Source organism: Carlito syrichta, unplaced genomic scaffold (genome assembly GCF_000164805.1).
Source record: "Carlito syrichta isolate Samal-C Ts95f unplaced genomic scaffold, Tarsius_syrichta-2.0.1 Scaffold303068, whole genome shotgun sequence".
Taxonomy (NCBI): domain Eukaryota; kingdom Metazoa; phylum Chordata; class Mammalia; order Primates; family Tarsiidae; genus Carlito; species Carlito syrichta.
Window position 1 is genome coordinate 398,161 of NW_007247164.1, and position 18,079 is coordinate 416,239.

The window sequence follows — 18,079 nt, forward strand, 5'->3', positions numbered from 1 at the left end:
CTAATTCTCTACTTTTACCATCCCCTCCAGCAGTTTTTTACATAAGATTTTTTTTTTTTTAATGTGTTAAGGCTAGTCAAGTAAAGCAGCAAGAGTAGAGAAGTAGCAAAGAAATAAAGAAGTTGCTTTTTTTTTGAGACTAAAGACATTTAATAGAAAACAAAATACAAAATAACTCTTTTCAGATAACAGAAATATTTAATCCTTTCCACAAATTAGAATTTGCCTTCTCCTCGGAGCATAGTTAGATCTGCATGCGTGTGTATTTACAATTCATTTCAGAGCGTTCATCACACGGGTACTGCCATGCAGGAAGTGAGAGCAATCATCGCAGGAGAAAATGATGTGGAAAAAGTCACACCTCTGAATGGTCATTTGGAAAGTCAACATTTTACTAATTCTATCTTATGACTTTTGACTCCAAATTATTCTTTATCATAATTTTTTTTTTGGAGGAGAAAGAATTATTAAGAGTAGTGCAGCCACGTAAAGAATTTTCTTTCCCATCATCATGCAAGAACCCAAAATGTTCCCAATTAAACTTACCCACCCACTTCCAGAAACATGTCAACCGGGGTGATCAGTCTATCACCCAAAATTTCAAAATTTCCCTTTCTCCCAAAATCCTGTGCTACCAAATTTTCTGAATGCCATTAATCTCAAATTTTCAAGTATCCAAGCCAGTGCCGGGAGTCATACCTGAAAGATAAAAGCAGAGGTCCTCTCTGCCAGTGCTTGGAGTCCTCTTCTCAGTATAATAATATTTATCATTGTAATCAAAATAAAAGTTCTGGCTCTCTGTAACTACAGAAAAGGAAAGACTTTGCCAGGATCATCCCTTCTCCTTTCTTAGTTCCTGCCCCACATTCTTACCCCACATTTCCTAGTTCCTTCCCTTCCCTCCAAGGGCTAGACCACCCATGATGCTGGCCACACTGTTCCTCCTGAGAGTGTTCTGCAACCACCCTCTAACCTAACCCAGTCATGGGCAGGGGGAAGAAATGAGACAGAAGCAGGAAGGATTGCACGCAAGTGTGAGAACTTGTGAGCGACCTCCAGAGCATCCCAGCGTTCTTGATCTCATGCCCATTCACTATTTCCTCACCTTTGCCCCCTACCCCCTATCCCAACTCTGACCCTCAACACTAGGAAGATTGAGTGAAGGGGGGCCTGCTGGGATGAGAGTCCAGGAAAGAGGGGAGAAGGAGCCTCTTTCACAGTCAGTCAGTGATTCAATCTCAGCTTGTTAAAGGACTTCGGCTGGAGGCCTTCTACCACTGCCCGAGCCTATTCCAACAAAGATAAAAAATAAGTGTTCCTGATTTTTCTTGTATAATTCCAGTCACCAGAAGAAAGTTGCAGGCCATGAATTGCATGCTCAGGACGTTGCTCATCTTCTGGGTATACACAGTTATGAGTTCACTGGAAGAGCCTTCGGTGGGCACACTTCAGTAAATGTTCCTGATGTCCCACGCATGCACTTAGTTGTCCATGGAGGCAGGGGCGATCATAAGGCCACTATCTGGACTAAAGATGGGGCTGGAAATATTGTCTGGATGGCCTCTCAGCTCTTTATAATGGGGCCCGTTGGCCAAGTCCCACAGCTTCAACCACTGGTCCTTGCCAGCGGAGATGCCAAGAACTTATCACTGGGAGAAAAGGCAAGAGAAAGCACAGGGCTGCAGTGGCACATAGAGAGCTTTGTCAAGTTCTCTTGCTGGGTGCTCCACAGCTGGACAGTCTTGTTGGTCGAGTCCGTAGCTAAGTAGTTTGAATTAGGGTAGAATTTGACACAGTCCTCATATGTCAGGTGTCCTACACATAGCCTCAGTAGCCACATCCAGTCAAATAACCATAGCCTGCCAGTGTGGTTGAGGGATTTGCTAGCAAAATACAGGCTATATGGGCTGATTTACAGGTCCCACATAGTATAGGCATGTCTTTGGTACAACACAGAATTGGTGAAACTCTCTAGGTCCCAGTATGTGAGGGACATGCCTCCAGAACAAGAGAGCAATCCTGAACTGCCTGCAAGGAACCTTGTGCTGTACATTGATCCACAGTGTCCTCATAGTATCTTCATTTCTGTGAAGATTATTATCCTCCTTCTTATCCTCCTCCTCCTCCAGAATATCACAAACCAAATGGATGTGGGACATGTCTACTTAATGGGCTCTGATTTTAACTTCTTGGTTCATAAATTCCAAAGTTTTATACAAGAGTTGTCAAACGTAACAGCAAGCAGCTTGTTATTAAGGTAGTGTTCAACAGCTGTTCTGTGTTATAGAGGGCATAGAAGCAATGGTGGTGAGGGAGGGAGGCCTACCCTTGACATAATTAATGCTCTCCTGCAAGACCTCCTGGTGGTCTTGTTCAGCAGAATAGGGCTGGGCATGTCAGGGGGCTCTAAGCCATTGTTCTCACTGCAGGATAGAACTGGTAGTCTGTTTTCTTGGCATAGAGCTGGTAGTCTGTCTCTTGGCAGGCTGCACATCAAGATGAACATGTAAGGTGAGAACTTTACACAGGGAAATATTGTTGTGACTTTGGAGGTAACAGATAAAATGCTGTAGCTGTCTTCTTGGAGATGGACCACATAGGAATATTCTAAGTTTGAAGCTAGGCCGGCTGTCCTGGATGGTTTGAGTGGTCTGTTGTTGCTCAGTACATCCTTCTGGCTAGCATTCACTCTGCAGAAACATTCTATGGAAACAGCTGTAAAAACTTTCCAGTGTGCTCCCTGTTCAGTGAGAAAAACCAGGAGTTATCCAAACTGTGCTTCATATTTCTGGGGTTGTGCCTGGCATGGGGCTGCAGACATTATGATGGCACAACCAGATTCTGACTTGACATTGGCTGCCATCTCCTAAGCAGTCTGTGACAATTGCAGTGCTTGTTTCAAAGGATCCATGAGTCCATGTACTGTGAACTGCCGATCATTGTGGTAGCAGAACACTGCCATCTGAATCTGCTCGGTGCACACTCATGTCAAGACTGAACATCCCAGGTGGTCCCCGCCGTTCCCATCACCACTGCCCCGGGATTTTTGTTTCTATTTCTGTCTTCCCCACTGTAGGCTTCGCTTCCCTGGGTGGTCAGCCATGACTGGCAGACACGGGACAGCCCCAGGCACTTGGGCCTCAACATGCAACCATCCCCCAGAAATTCCCTTTTAAATGTTATTATTACTTCATGAGAGTTACTATGGAGAAAACAAGATCACATAGATTCTGTGCTGAATAGGCATCTCATCTTATTTATTAGCTTAGTATGCCTCCTACACAAAAAATTCACAGTACCACAAGACAGATGTATGCCTTGGAAAAATAACACATCACTGCATATCAAGCATCTCTGCAGTTTGTTTTGAAAAGCTTAAATCATGAAGATTAAATTTGAGAATCCTCAAGCTCTATACTGAACAGCAAAACCATTATAGAGTACTTCCACCATGACACAAATTTAATTCTTCTATGGATTATATTAATTCCCCTGTACTTTCTCTCAGTATTAGACAATCCCCTACTTCTTGTCATCAATACAAATGGTTTCTTCAATATTTGTAGATAACTGATTAGCCCTACCATCACCCTTACGAGGGGAAGAAGGATCTATGATAAGCATAAAAACAGCTAACGTTCCTTTAACACTTTCCATGTAAGAGATAGCAGGGAATTCATTTAACAGGCATTGACTACTCATTAAATGTTCAAGCTCATTTCTTTCATTTATTCATTTGCTATATAGTAATTACTATTGTATTCTTTCCATAAGAGACTCTTTAAAAGAAAATGTTCTCCAAATATTTGGAAGGAAATCCATAATTTGTGTATTCAAAACAAATGCCTGCTATGTTCCAGATATTGTTCTAAGTACTTAAGACATCTCAATTGCCAGAACTGTCACTTTAAAGAGTTTATTTCTTAGCATGAAGAAAGCAGAAAATAAACAGTAGCTAAAAGAAATAAAAAATAAGTGCATTATATAGTATGTTAGAAAGTGGAGATTAAAAAAAAACTAGTATAGGCAAGGGGGATCAGCAAGGAGGCAGGCAACATTCATAAAGGTAGTCAGCATCACCTATGATGATGAGAGAATTTGTCCTTGAAAAAGAAGATTCCAAGTAGAAAGAGCAGGTCTTTGCCTCAAGTTGGGTAAGTGCCTGGCATGTCTGAAGATTGACCAAGAGGCTAGTGTGACAGGAGCAAATGATCCAGTTTTCACTAGAAATAAAGCAGGAGATAATGCAAAAAAGACATGTATAATCATGAAAGGCATAAGGGTTTTTGGGAAGAGGAATCCCTGTTTTTTACTAACAGTGGCATAATTCAAGTATCATAAAGTTTAAAATTATAAAGTATACAATTCAGTGGTTTACAGTATAGTCACAGAGTTGTGCTAACATCTTCACACTCTAACTCCAGAGCATTTTCATCACCTCCCTAATCCCTAACCCCTATATCTATTAGCAACCACTCCTAAATTTCTCTTCCTGCTAGCTTCTGGAAACCATTAATTTCCTTATTATCTCTATGAATAGTGCCTATTTTGTACATTGTATACAAAAATAATTATATAATGTGTGGCATTCTGTGTCTGGCTTCTTCCATTTGACATATTTTCAAAGATAATCTATGTTGTAGCATGAACAGTACTTCATTACTTTATAAGGCTGAATGATATTCCATGTTACAGCCATATCACACTTTGTTTATCCATTTGTCATTTGGATTGATTCTACTCTTTGGTTATTACAAATAATGCTGCTGTTATGAACATTCCTGTACAAGCTTTTGTATGAATGTATTTTTCAGTTCTCTTGGGTAAATATGCAGAATCATATAGTAAATCTTTGGGATTTACTCTGAATTAAAATGGGGATATAGAGAGGTAACATCATCTGACTTGTACTTTTAAAAAAGAGAAAGGAAGGTGCTAATGAAAGAAGGAAAAAAAAGATAGCTCAGATTATGTGTTGAGATATACTGTAAGAGAGCAATAAAAGAAGCAGAGAACCTCATTAGGAGGTTGTGCTGGGTTGAATAGCATCCTTTCAAAATTCATGGCCACCTAAACCTGTAAATATGACCGCAATTTAAATTAGGCTCTTTGCAGATATAATCGAATTAAGATGAGGTCATGCTGAATCAGGGTGGACCCTAACCCGATGACTGGCTTCCTTATAAGACGTGAGAAATTTGGACACAGAAAACACATGTGAAGATTGGTACAGAGATAGGAATGATGCAGCTACAAGTCAAAAGATCGCTAGTGTTGTTGGTGCTAGATACACCAGATCTAGAAAAGAAGAATTCATATCTCCTCTAGGTCATTCGGAGAGAGCATGTCTCTGCCAACATCTTAATTTTAGACTTCTGGCTTCCAGAACTGTGAAGGAAAAAAAAATCCTGTTATTTTTAGTCATCAGGGTGTGGTACTTTGTTAGGGCAGCCACAGGAAATAAATAAATGTAGTCATTTAGGTGAGAAATAAATTTACCCAGACTAGGGTAAAAGAAGTCAAGGTGATGAGAAGGGATCAGATTCTAGAAACGTTTGAAAGTAAAGCAATAGGATTTACCAAAGGATTGAATGTAGGCTTTGAGGAAAAAAAGCGGAATCAAGGACAATCTGAGACTTTTAATAAAAACAACTGGAAAGATGAAGTTGCCCTCAACTAAATGAGGAAATTTTGGGTGGAGTTTTCAGAAGAAAGACAGAGTCCAATATGTTAAGTTTTAGATGCCTATTTAACACCCAAGTGGAGATGGCAAGTAGGCAGTTGGATAGAAAAGTTTTGAATTCTGAAGAGAGTCTCAGCTACAGATAAAAATTTGTGAGTGGTCCACATAGAGAAGGCATTTCAGCCATAAGATGGCACAAGAGTGAATGAGATCACCAAGGAATGCGGTGCAGATAAAAGAGCAAAGCCTATCCTGGGTATACCAACATTAAGAGGTCAAGGAACAGGTGACAAATCAGCAAAGGAGACTAGAAAGGAGCAGAAGGAAAACTAAGATCGTGATGTCTGTCCCATAATCCACTTGAAGAAAGAGTAACACGAAATGATAATCAAGGTGTGACCTAGGGATGTTGGCTTTGCAAACACTACTGATAGGGAAAAGGTGAGGGCTAAGAATTGGTCATTGAATTTAGCAATGTGAAGATCATTGTGATGATGATGAACAATAGCTTCAGCAGAGTGTTGAAGGCAAAAGCTTGATCAGAGTGGGTTTAGAGCTGAAAGAGAATAGAGGAATTAGAGACAGAACTGTGGCATGCTTTTTAAAATAAGTATTTTTATTATGGAAGATTAATGCATATAAAAACAAAGAAACATCAAAAATGAAACCCTATGTGAAACCCAGCTTCAATCATTTTTAACTGATGGTCAATCTTGTTGATTTATTTTTCTACCCCCTCTGCACCTACCCTGCCAGATTACTTTAAAGTGATGCAGAGACATTTTAAAATTTCATTCATAAAAATTTAGACTTCTGTTTTGAGGTTGTCCTTTTTTTCTGTAAAAGGAGTAATTTGCAGATGAAGTGATGGTAAGATAAAGTTTTTGTAAACCACATTTGGCTTCCTGGGTTCAGGTATGAGCTAGCAAGAGAACTGGATTTAACCAGTTTTGGTTTTGCCAAGTATAAAACAGTGTGAGATTTGAGGTATATGCAAATGAGTGATTACTGTCCTTTGATAATAATTGATCATGTGACCATAAGCACTTTAACTGAGGAAGGAAGTGCATCAAGTAGGTGAAGTACAGCGAAAAAGTGGTGGAATCATAGATCAGAGGTCAAGGTGATGAATAAAGGGAAATGAGCCTGCAATCAAAAAGGTGGTGATCAGAGATTATGGTGAATGAAACTGAGACTATGGAGGATTTTCAGATGCATTAAATGTTGATGACAAGCTATGAGTATGATCATGGGGGTGAGGTAGAGAGGAGGATAATTTAATCACAGGAAAGGACTTTAAGGAAGTGAGAAGCCAGAGGATGTTTATTGACTTGTATTTTGAAGAATTAGACAGGAGTAGACTTACAGAGAGTAAGATTGAGCACACGAGCCAAAATCATAGAGAAAGGGGTGTGACTGGTGGATTTTAGAAAAGAGGGAGTATATTCTCAACATTGCCTTGAAAAGCAAGAAGAAACTAGCCCATGTTCAAGGAGAGCTGTGGGAATACTAAAAAAAGACAGTCACCACTTGAGAGGGCTGTAAGAGGAGTGGAGAGTTGAAATACCATTTGAACAAAGAAAACAGATTTTCCTCGACCACCGTATGAGCTCTTTTGCCAAAATGCAGGCACACTTTTGAGTGCAGGCAAATTCCGGTTTCATGGGACCTGAAATGTACTTAGTTTTAAGGACTTTCTTCAGAGAAATACAAACATTTTGCTTTTATAAATGTAACCCCCAAAAGTATTATACAAACCCATTATTTATCCACCTTCAGGTCTTGGAAAGGGCCATTGAGAAATAATTCTCTATGGATGTTTTTACTTTTCTCTATGTTCCAGGCAAAGAACATTGGCAAACTTGATCAAAGAATTATTGAGCAGTAAGCATGCCTTGGAAACTAGAGATTGTGTATTACTCCAGAAATATTTACAGACTCATTTCCCCTGGAACCATTTGCTTACATTCAGAGTGGTGCAGCTAGGGATTTTCCCATCTCCTCTTCTCCACCCCGAAGTTGTGTTTGTATTCCAGAACAAAGATCTAGAAGGGACAAGAAACACATATGTCAATAGATCCATATAATCCATGAATCTCATTATTTCAAGGTTCTTTTTCTGTATTGTCACCATTTACAAACATGGTGACCATCTGGCCATCATTGCATCATCCCTTGGAGAACTGGCAGAGGGAACCCAGCACTATGATGCTCATGATGTGAATAATAAGTGGTCTGTTCTTGGAACCAGATCTCTCTCTCTCGTACACACACACACACACACACACACACACACACACACACACACACACACACACACAGTAACAGAAGTGTGAGCAAATGGGGGGGGTCTAAAACTTCAGATTCAGAAGCCTTATCATAAATCCATATCTGTTCATTGAATTTTGAGAATAAAATTGCACTGAATCAATTTTATGACAAGTTCTTTCTCCAAACCAAATCTGTTTTCACTCTCAATTGTGACTTATTTGAGATTTTAAATGCAGTTTACTGTGCTTTCTAAAATAATGATGTCTTCTAAGAACTGGAATTAATACTTAATATGATTACTCATTCAGTTGGTACTGCTTGTGAACATCTGCTTCTTTTAAGAGTTTTCACTTTGCCCAGAAAGATAGCCGGTAGAATAATACTACAATTCCTGTTCTCTGTGATCAATTTTGAGTAAAATTACCAAAGGAAAAGTTTCTCTCATATTTTCTTACTATCACGAATTTGTAGTTTCTCTCTCTCTCTCTCTCTCTCTCTCTCTGCCTTTCTATCTCTCTCTGACTTTAGACTTAATTATCTGATCAATATTTTTTGTCTCTACAAAGAATTAATCAAATTATGCCAAATTCCTCCAGTGCCCCAGTCTATGCCAAGATCCCCCAGCAAACCTCACAGAGGCAGGAAATCAGCAAAGTAAAGTTCAATTAAACAGTGAACTTCCTTAGAATGTTCCATAGGAGATTGTGCTTCCCTTTCAGAAAGTCAGAATTGTGGTCTTTTTATTATTTTTATTTTTTGAGTCTTATTCTGTCGCCCAGACTGGAGTGCAGTGACATGCTCACAGCCACCGCAGCCTTGACCTGCTGGGCTCAGGCCATCCTTCTGCCTCAGCCTTCCGAGTAGCTGGAACTACAGGCGTGTGCCACCATGCCTGCTAACTTTTTGATTTATTGTAGAGACGAGGTCACACCAAGTTGCCCAGGCTGGTCTTGAAACCCTGGGCTCAGGAAATTCTCATGCCTTTGCCTCCTGAAGCACTGGGATTACAGGTGTGAGCCACCGCACCAGGCAAATTTTGGTCTATTTAAATTAGGATGGCATAAGCCTATTGACTAAGCTAAAATGATAAGTGCCAAAAGAAAAGAAACATTTTATCTGAATGCAAAATCTCAACTCATTTACTAGATTGATAATATCCACTGTTGTGGAGAGAGTTAATGGTATATTTTTAAAGGACAATTAACAGTCTTTATCAAAATTTAAATGCATGTGCCTTTTAACCCAGAAACTTCACTGGGTTGAAAACACAGCCCAGCTAATATTCTGATTGCAGTCTGTAAGAAAAAGCAGCAAAAAACCCGATTCATTAAAAAACCAGCAAAAACAATTCATAAAAACTGAGAGAGATAATAAATATATATATATATATATATTTTAATCTGCTAACATTGTGGTGATTGTTGTACAGCATAACGGTGATGGCTAAATTGTATCCATAATTAGAGCAAACTAAAATGACTAATAATGTGTTTCATCCTAAATCATAATCTGAAATGTTACCAGTAATGATTCTAGTTAGGATTAATGTTAGTGTAGATTATATTTGGGCCAAAAAGCTTGTAGCTGAAAATTGGCAAGCAACAACATTATCCTGGTTACTTTTGTACCATATTTGGTCCTAGATATGTTATTATTTGAAATTATTCTGGGAAAGAGACCCAAATGTTATCTAGGCACATTGTGAGCAGAAATAATCCAGTGTAGTTTTATCTTAAACTGGAGCTATATGTTTGTGTGTGTGTGTGTGTGTGTGTGTGTGTGTGTGTAGATACATATTAATATATTAATCTCTACATTTAAGTTAGAAAATCAGCCTGTAGAAGAAATGAATAAATTTATGTTTATTTATTTAACTAATATAATAAATGAAGTTAGGAATGGAAGATTATATTCAGGATAAAATTTCCAATGAAAAGTGAAAGGGTCTCAGGAACAAAGCAGGATGTCCCCTCTCACGACTCTTTTTAATATCAAACTGGAAGTCCTAGCTAATGAAATACTATGAGAAGAGGAAATTAAAGGCATACAGATTGGAAAAAAAGAAATAAAACTGTCTTTGTTTGCTGATGACATGATCATCTATGTAGAAAATCTAAAATGAAGAACAAGAAAATTCCTGAAATTAATGAATGACAGAGCAAGGTTTCAGGATACAAGGTTAATATGAAAAAGTCAATTGCTTTTCTATATACTAGCAATTAACAATTGGAATGTGAAATTTAAAATACATTACCATTTACATTTCTACCCCCCCAAAAAAAATTATGTATAAATCAAGTCAAGTGTATGCAATATCTGTATGCGAAAAGCTGCAAAACTCTGATGGACAATATCAAATAAGCACTAATTAAATGGAAAGATATTTCATATACATGGATAGGAAACCTCAGCATGGTGAAGATGTCAGTTTTTCCCAATTTGATCTATAAGTTCAATGCAACTCAAATTAAAATCCTAGTGAGTTACTTTGTGAAACTGACAAAGTGATTTTAAAGTTTATGTGAGAATATTCAAGTCAATATTGAAAGAGAAGAACAAAGTTGGAGGAATGACACTACTCAACTTTAAGACTTAATATATAGCTATAGTAATCAAAAAGTGTGATATTGGCAAAAGAATAGACAAATAGATAAGTGGACAATAATAGAGATGCCAGAAATAGATCCACATGAATATAGTCAACTGATTTTTGACAAAAGAGCAATGACAACACAGTTGAGAAAAGATAGTCTTTTCAACAAAAGTTCTTTGGAGCAACTGTTCATCCATGTACAAAAAAAAAGTATGTAAATACAAGAGGTATATGGGAACTCTCCACATTTTCCACTTAATTTTGAAACCTAAAATTGTTCTAAAAATTCAATGCATTAATTTAAAAATGTAAAGGTGTCCAATGAAGCAACTTTGGGAATGTCCACATTTAAACAGAGATGAAAGGGAAAAGGAAGTCTGCCAAAGGAACAAAGAAGGAAATCTATCCAGTGGAAAATTAGGAGATAGGCCAGGAACAGTGGCTCATGCCTCTAATGCCAGCACTTTGGAAGGCCAAGGTGAGAGGATTGCCTGAGCTCATGGATTTGAGACCAGCCTGGGCAACTTGGCAAGACCTCGTCTCCACAATAAATCAAAAAATTAGCTGGGTGTAGTGGTGCATGCCTGTAGTTCCAGCTACTTGGAGAGCTGAGGTGGAAGGATCACCTGAGCCCAGCAGGTTGAAGCTGCAGTGGCTGTGAGCATGCCATTGCACTCCAGCCTGGGTGACAGAGGGAGAAAGAGATAATGGTGTTATGGAAGGTAAGCAAATAAATGCCTTCAAGTTGGCAGTGGTCAAAAGACATAGAAAGACAGAGGAAGAAGAGTTATAAAAAATATTATGAGTTTGACCATTTTTTGCTCATGTGGTGAGAGAAGGAGTCAAAACTGACATTAACATGTAAATTTTAGAAGCAGAAACGATAAAAGCAGTACCCTTTCAAAAATAAGTCTGAGTAGAGATGAGATGGTGGCAAGAGGGCATTCTAGGTTTAATAAAGGAATGTTGCCGTTTTGCTTTTAAGATGAGAAGAAATAACCCTTAAAAGCCAATACAATACTTGGTGCTGTGGCACATGTTTGTGGTTCTAGCTACTCAAATGGCTGAGTTGGGAGGATCACTTGAGACCAAGACTTCGAGGCTGTGATGATGATCATGCCTGTGAAGAGCCACTGCACTCCAGTGTGGGCAACATAGAAAGCCACTCTTAAAAATAGTAGTTAACTTCCATCCAGTTCTTAGTAAAGACCAAAAACTATCAAAAATCATTAAATGATGTTATCACTTCATTACAAACATAAAGATAATTCTACCATTATCTCCAAGTTGCAAATGAAGAATAGAGTCTTAGGTTAAAAAGCTTTTACACAGTTGATTAAGTGGAGAAGCAAGAAACCAAACGAATATTTTGAGGACTCCAAATCTCAAGACCTTAATTCCTATCTATGTGCTATGACTTATATTTACACTTTTATTTTTAAAAGAGTAGATTGAAGAAATAGGAGAGGGAGGACACAACTAGTGGGTCCAAGAGGGCCACTGGGGAGTAGCCGACTTGCACCTCTGTCACCGAGTGGAACACAGAAAATGAACCCAGCTGCTGGTAAACTCAGGTGCCCTGAACAACTGTAGACATGGAAAGCACCCTACATCCCACAGAGAAATCATTGAAGGCACTGGAACCAAGGAGAAGAGGAGCTGGACTACTAACATTAGAACCAGGGACCCTACCCAGGTTGTGCACCAGGCCTGCACAGGATCTACCACTCTGCCTTGTATGTGAGAGGGGGTGAGTGCTCTTGACACATCCTGGGTCTGTCCCCTCTTCCCAGCCACATGTGGTCATTGGTCCCACATGGGAGGAAACCTAGTTGGGGCACAGTGGTGTGCTGCCGTAGCCTCCACAAAGCTAGAAACTCACTTGTGCTCTGAGAGTTTGTGTCAGTTTGCCCCTGAGTGCATGCTCCCCATGGAGCTGGGAACACACCTGTGCTCTCAGCTCTGGCACCTGTCAGCCCAGAGTGCATGCTCTATGCAGAGCTGGGAATACACCTGCCCTCACAGCGCCTGTGAGAAAAGCTGGCCTCCCAGTCACACTCACAGTAGCTATCAGCATCTGGTAACCGTCCTCCCCTCCTGACCAGGAAGGTTTTCCTACCAGCTTCATGCACCCAAAAAGTAGGTTCTTCCAAGACAGGGAAACTGCTGTTTTTCAAGTACTGAGTGTGGACTTGGACTGGAGAGGGGGAGACATGAGAGGTACCTAGAGGCTCTGCTTCCAGATGGGGGGGTCCTTTCTGGGCTGCAAATGGTGAACAACTGCCAGGGGGTCCATTCCCCTACCTGATCCATACTCCCAATTGGGGTCAGAAAGCAGTATGACTGCAGAAAAAACTCTGCATCAGAAAGTTAGTTTGAGTGCAGAGCACTGCCCACCAACAGTAGTGAAGCAGAAAAGAATAACACTCTCTCTTCTCCCTGAATCAACTATTCTGAATGATAGAAAAGGCTCTAGGACAGCAGGACCTCATCTAGCTACAAAACAACAAAACCAAACAATAACAATAATAAGAGAAAAGTTGCTTCTCAGAAATGAGGAAGAACCAGTGTGAAAACATCCACAATCCTCAAATCCTTAAAGAGACATCACTTTAAAAAAGCAGCTATCAGGCCTGGGGCAGTGACTCACACCTGTAGTCCTAGCACATTGGGAGGTAAAAGTGAGAGGATTATCTGAGACCAAGCGTTCAAGACCAGCCTGGGCAACATAACCTCTACAATAAATAAAAAAGTTAGCTGAGTGTGATAGCTCATACCCATAGTTCCAGCTACTTGGAAGGCTGAGGTGGAAGGATTTCCTGAGCCCAATAAGTCGAGGCTGCATTAGCCATGAGCATACCACTGCACTCTAGCCTGGGTGGCAGAGTGAGACTCTGACTCCAAAAAAAAAAAAAAAAGCAGCTATTAGTCACCAAACAATGGAAACCACCCAGAATGACCTATCCCCAGTGACAGACAGAATTCAGATATTGGATAGCTAAGATGAATAAGGAAAATCATGCAAAATTAGAAGTAAAACTCACTCAAGTCATGCAAGAAGTAAAAGCTGAGTTGGCCAATGTAAGAAAGGCCCATTCTGAAGTCCTGGAAATGAAGAACTTCCTTCTGGAATTTCAAAGCACAATAACATGCCAAGGGGGCAGAATCAATCAGGCAGAGGAAAGAATATCAGAGTTTGAAGACTGAAATATTAAACTAACCCAGTCTGTCAAAAACATTGGAGAAAAGGCTAAACAAGAATGAGCAAAGCCTATGACAGTTATGGAACTATGTAAAGAAATCAAATCTGTGATTGATTAGAAATACCAAAACAGAAGGGGAAAGTGAAACTACCTTGGAACAAGCCTTTCATGAGGTTATCCAAGAAAATTTTCCATATCTTGCTAGAGAGGTGACAAGCTAAGCATAAGAGCTTCAGAGAACCCCTGCAAGGTATTATATGAGAAGACCACTCTGAGACACATAGTAATCTGCCTCCACAAAGTAAGCATAAAAAAAAAATCTAAAGGCAGCTAGAGAGAAAGGTCAGACCACTTACCAGGGAAGACCCATCAAATTTGCAGCAAACTTATCAACAGAAGCCCTATAAGCCAGAAGGAACTAGAGTCCCATCTCTAATGTTCTCAAAGATAAACAATTCCAGCCAAGAATTTCCTACCCCATCAAGCTAAGCTTCATCAGTGATGGAGAATTAAAAACCTTCCCAGACATCCAGTCCCTAAGAGAATATGCCACCTCCAGACTAGCTCTCCAGGAGATGCTTAAGAAGGTCTTGACACAAAAACAAAAGAACAGTTATACCCATTACAAAAGTATAGGTAAGCACAGAGTTAACAGAGCATACAGATCAGTCACAAAATTAAAAATATATACACACATATATACATATATATGAAAAAATAAAAAGGAAGCAAAGAACCCTTTAAGAACCTTATGACATGGATAAACTCTCACATATCAATAATTAGCTTGAATGTTGATGGATTGAATGCACCACTAAAAAGGCATGGAGTAGCAAACTGGATAAAAAAACATGATGCAACATTCTGCTGTCTCCAGGAAACCCATCTCATTGTAAAGGAAACCCACAGGCTCAAGGTAAAAGGCTGGAAAATGACCTTCCAAGAAAATGGAAAACAGAAAGAGTAAGTGCAGCTATGCTGATATCAGATAAAACAGTCTTTACACCAATAAAAATTTAAAAAGACTTGAAAGAATACTACATAATGATAAAAGGCTCAATTCACCAACAAGAAATATCCATCTTAAACATATATGCACCCACCACAGGAGCACCTGGTTTTACAAAACAATTGCTAAGTAAACTAAGTGAGGACATAGACACACAATCATAGTCAGACACTTAATACCCCACTAACAGACATAGATAGATCATTGAGGCAAAAAACCAACAAGGAGATCTATAACCTTAATTCAACACTTGACCAAATAAATTTAATAAACATCTACAGACACTCCAACTGAGAACTACAGAGCATACATACATTCTACTCATCAGCATATGGAACACAATCCAAGATTAATCGCATTCTCGGGCATAAATCAAGCATGAACAAATGCCAAAAGGTTGAAATAATACTACGCATCTTCTCAGAGCACAGTGGAATAAAAATAAATATTGTCACCAATAAGATCCCCCTAAAACACATAGACACTAAACAGCATACTGTTTACTTTTGGGTCAAATTAAGACAGAAAAAAAAGGTTTCCCAGAAACAAACAAAAACAAAGACACATCTTATCAGAATCTCTGTGATGAAAACAGTGATCAGAAGGAAATTCAAAGCATTGTGAATGCATATCAAGAAAATAGAGAGATCGCAAGTAAACAGCCTAATGCCACAACTAAGGGAGCTGGAAAGGGAAGAACATTTAAATTCTAATTTCAGTAGAAAAATCTTGATTACTAAGATAAAGTCACAGTTGCAGGATATAGAAGATAAAAATATCATAGAAAAAATCAAAAAGACAAAAAGCTGGTTCTTTGAAAGGATAAATAAGATTGACAGACCCCTGGCCATATTGACTAAAAAGAGACAAACACGATTAGAAACAGAAAAAGTGATGCCATAACTGGTCCTGAAGAATTTCAAAAGATTATAAGAGATTACAATGACACCTGTATGCAAATAAACTGGAAAACCTAGAGGAAATGGAGGATTTCCTGCTATCACATAACCTCCCAAGGCTGAAACAAGAAGAAATCGAAACCCTAAACAAACCATAACAATCCAGGAAATCAACTGAGTTATAAGAAACCTCCTCTCCAAAAAATGTCCTGGACCAGATGACTTTTCAGCTGAGTTTTACAAGTCATACAAAGAAGAGCTGATACCAATCTTAAGTATTTCAGGCAATCAAGAAGATAGGAATTCTCTCTAGTTTATTTTATGAAACTAATATCACACTGATACCCACAACTGGCAAAGACCCTATAAGGAGAGAGAATTACAGGCCAATTTCCCTGATAAACATAAACAAACATTTTCAACAAGATTCTAGCAAATTGGTTCTAACAATACATTACAAAGCTCATCCACCATGACCAGATGAACTTCATTTCTGGGATACAGGACTGGTTCAACATTTGCAAGATCATAAATGTAATTCAGCACATTAATGGAAATAAAACCACATGTTTATCTCACTAGATGCTGAAAAAGCATTTGACAAAATTCAGCAGTCCTTTCTTGATAAAAACCTTCAAGCACCTAGGCATAGGAGGAACATTCATCAAAATAGTAGGGACCATCTGTGACAAACCTGCAGCCAACATTTTGCTTAATAGGCAGAAGCTGGAAGCATTCTCCCTAAGAACTGGAACAAGATAAGGATGCCCACTCTCACCCCTCCTGTTTGACATAAGAGTAAGTCAAGTCCTAGCCAGAGCAATCAGGCAAGAGAAGGTAATCAGGGTAATCAAAATAGGATGTTTGCTGATGATATAAGTCTATACCTAGAAAAGCCTAGACAGTCTGTCAAAAATCTCCTTGCACTAATAATTTACCTTAGTAAAGTCTCAAGTTACAAAATCAATGTGCAAAAGACAGTTACATTTCTCTACATCAACAGCAAGCAGGTTGAGAACCAAATAAAAAACACAATCAAATTCACAATAGCAACAAAAAATGAAACACCTTGGCATTTACCTAACCAGAGAAATGAAAGACCTTCGCAATGAGAACTATGAAATGCTGCCCAAAGAAATCAAGGATTATACAAACAAATGGAAAAACATCCCAGGTTCATGTTTTGGAAAAATCACTATTGCCAAGATGTCCATACTACCCAAGACAATCTACAGATTCAATGCAATACCTATTAAACTGCCAACACATTCTTCAGAGACCTACAAATGACAGTTCAGAAATCCATATAGAAACAAAAAAGAGCATGAATAACCAAAGCAATCCTCAACAAAAGGAACAAAACTGGAGGTATCACATGTCCAGACTTTAAACTATATCACAAGGCTACAGTGATTAAGAGCATGGTATTCATACAGGTATAAGCACATAGACTAATGGAACAGGATAGATATTTTGGAAATAAAAACATGATCCCCTCAAACAACTCATCTTTGACAAAGCCATCAATAACAATCATTGGGAAAATTAAAAAGCATTTAACAAATTATGCTGGGAAAACTGGCTAGCCACATGCAGAAGAATGAAACTGAACCCCTATCTATCGCCATATTAAAAAATCAGCTCAAAAAGGATCAATGACTTCAATGTAAGATCGCATACTTTAAGAATCCCGAAAGAAAATGTAGGAAACACCCTTCTGGACATCGGAGTAGGCAATGAATTCATGACCAAGTCCCCAAAAGCAAATACAACAAAAGCTAAGGTAGACAGGTGGAACCTTATCAAATTGAAAGCACAGCAAAAGAAATCATCAAGAAAGTAAAAAGACAACCCAAAGAATGGAGAAAAATATTTGCAAGCTATGCATCTGACAAAGGCTTACTAACATCTAGGATCTGCAAGAGACTCAAATGAACTGAAAGGAAAAAAAGAAACAACTCTATTAAAAAGGGTGACATACAAGCAGCCAACAAACATAAAAAATAGCTCAGCCTCACTGATAATCAGATAAACGCACATCAAACTACAGTGAGATACCACTTAACTTAGGTAAGGATGGCTATCATTAACAAATCAAAAAACAACAGGTGCTGGCGTGGCTGCAGATAGGTTCAGCTTTACTCACGTTACTCAGCAGAGAATGGGAAGCCCAATTTCTTGAATTGCTATATATCTGGGTTTCATCCACCCGAGATTAAGGTTGACCTGTTGAAGAATGGAGAGAAGATGGAGGTGGAACAGTCAGACTTGGCTTTCAGCAAGGATTGGTCCTTCTATCTCCTGACCCACAGTGAGTTTACCCCTTCTGACAAAGATGAATATACCTGCCGTGTGAACCACATCACTCTTCCACAACCCAAGACAGTTAAGTGGGATCCAAACATGTAACCAGCATTGTTG

At 39.0% G+C, this 18,079-nt stretch overlaps 1 pseudogene; it reads right to left on the reverse strand.

The window, feature by feature from the left end:
• Window positions 1–1,271: 1,271 nt before the first annotated feature.
• Window positions 1,272–2,962, reverse strand: LOC103259941 (annotated as a pseudogene).
• Window positions 2,963–18,079: the final 15,117 nt, after the last annotated feature.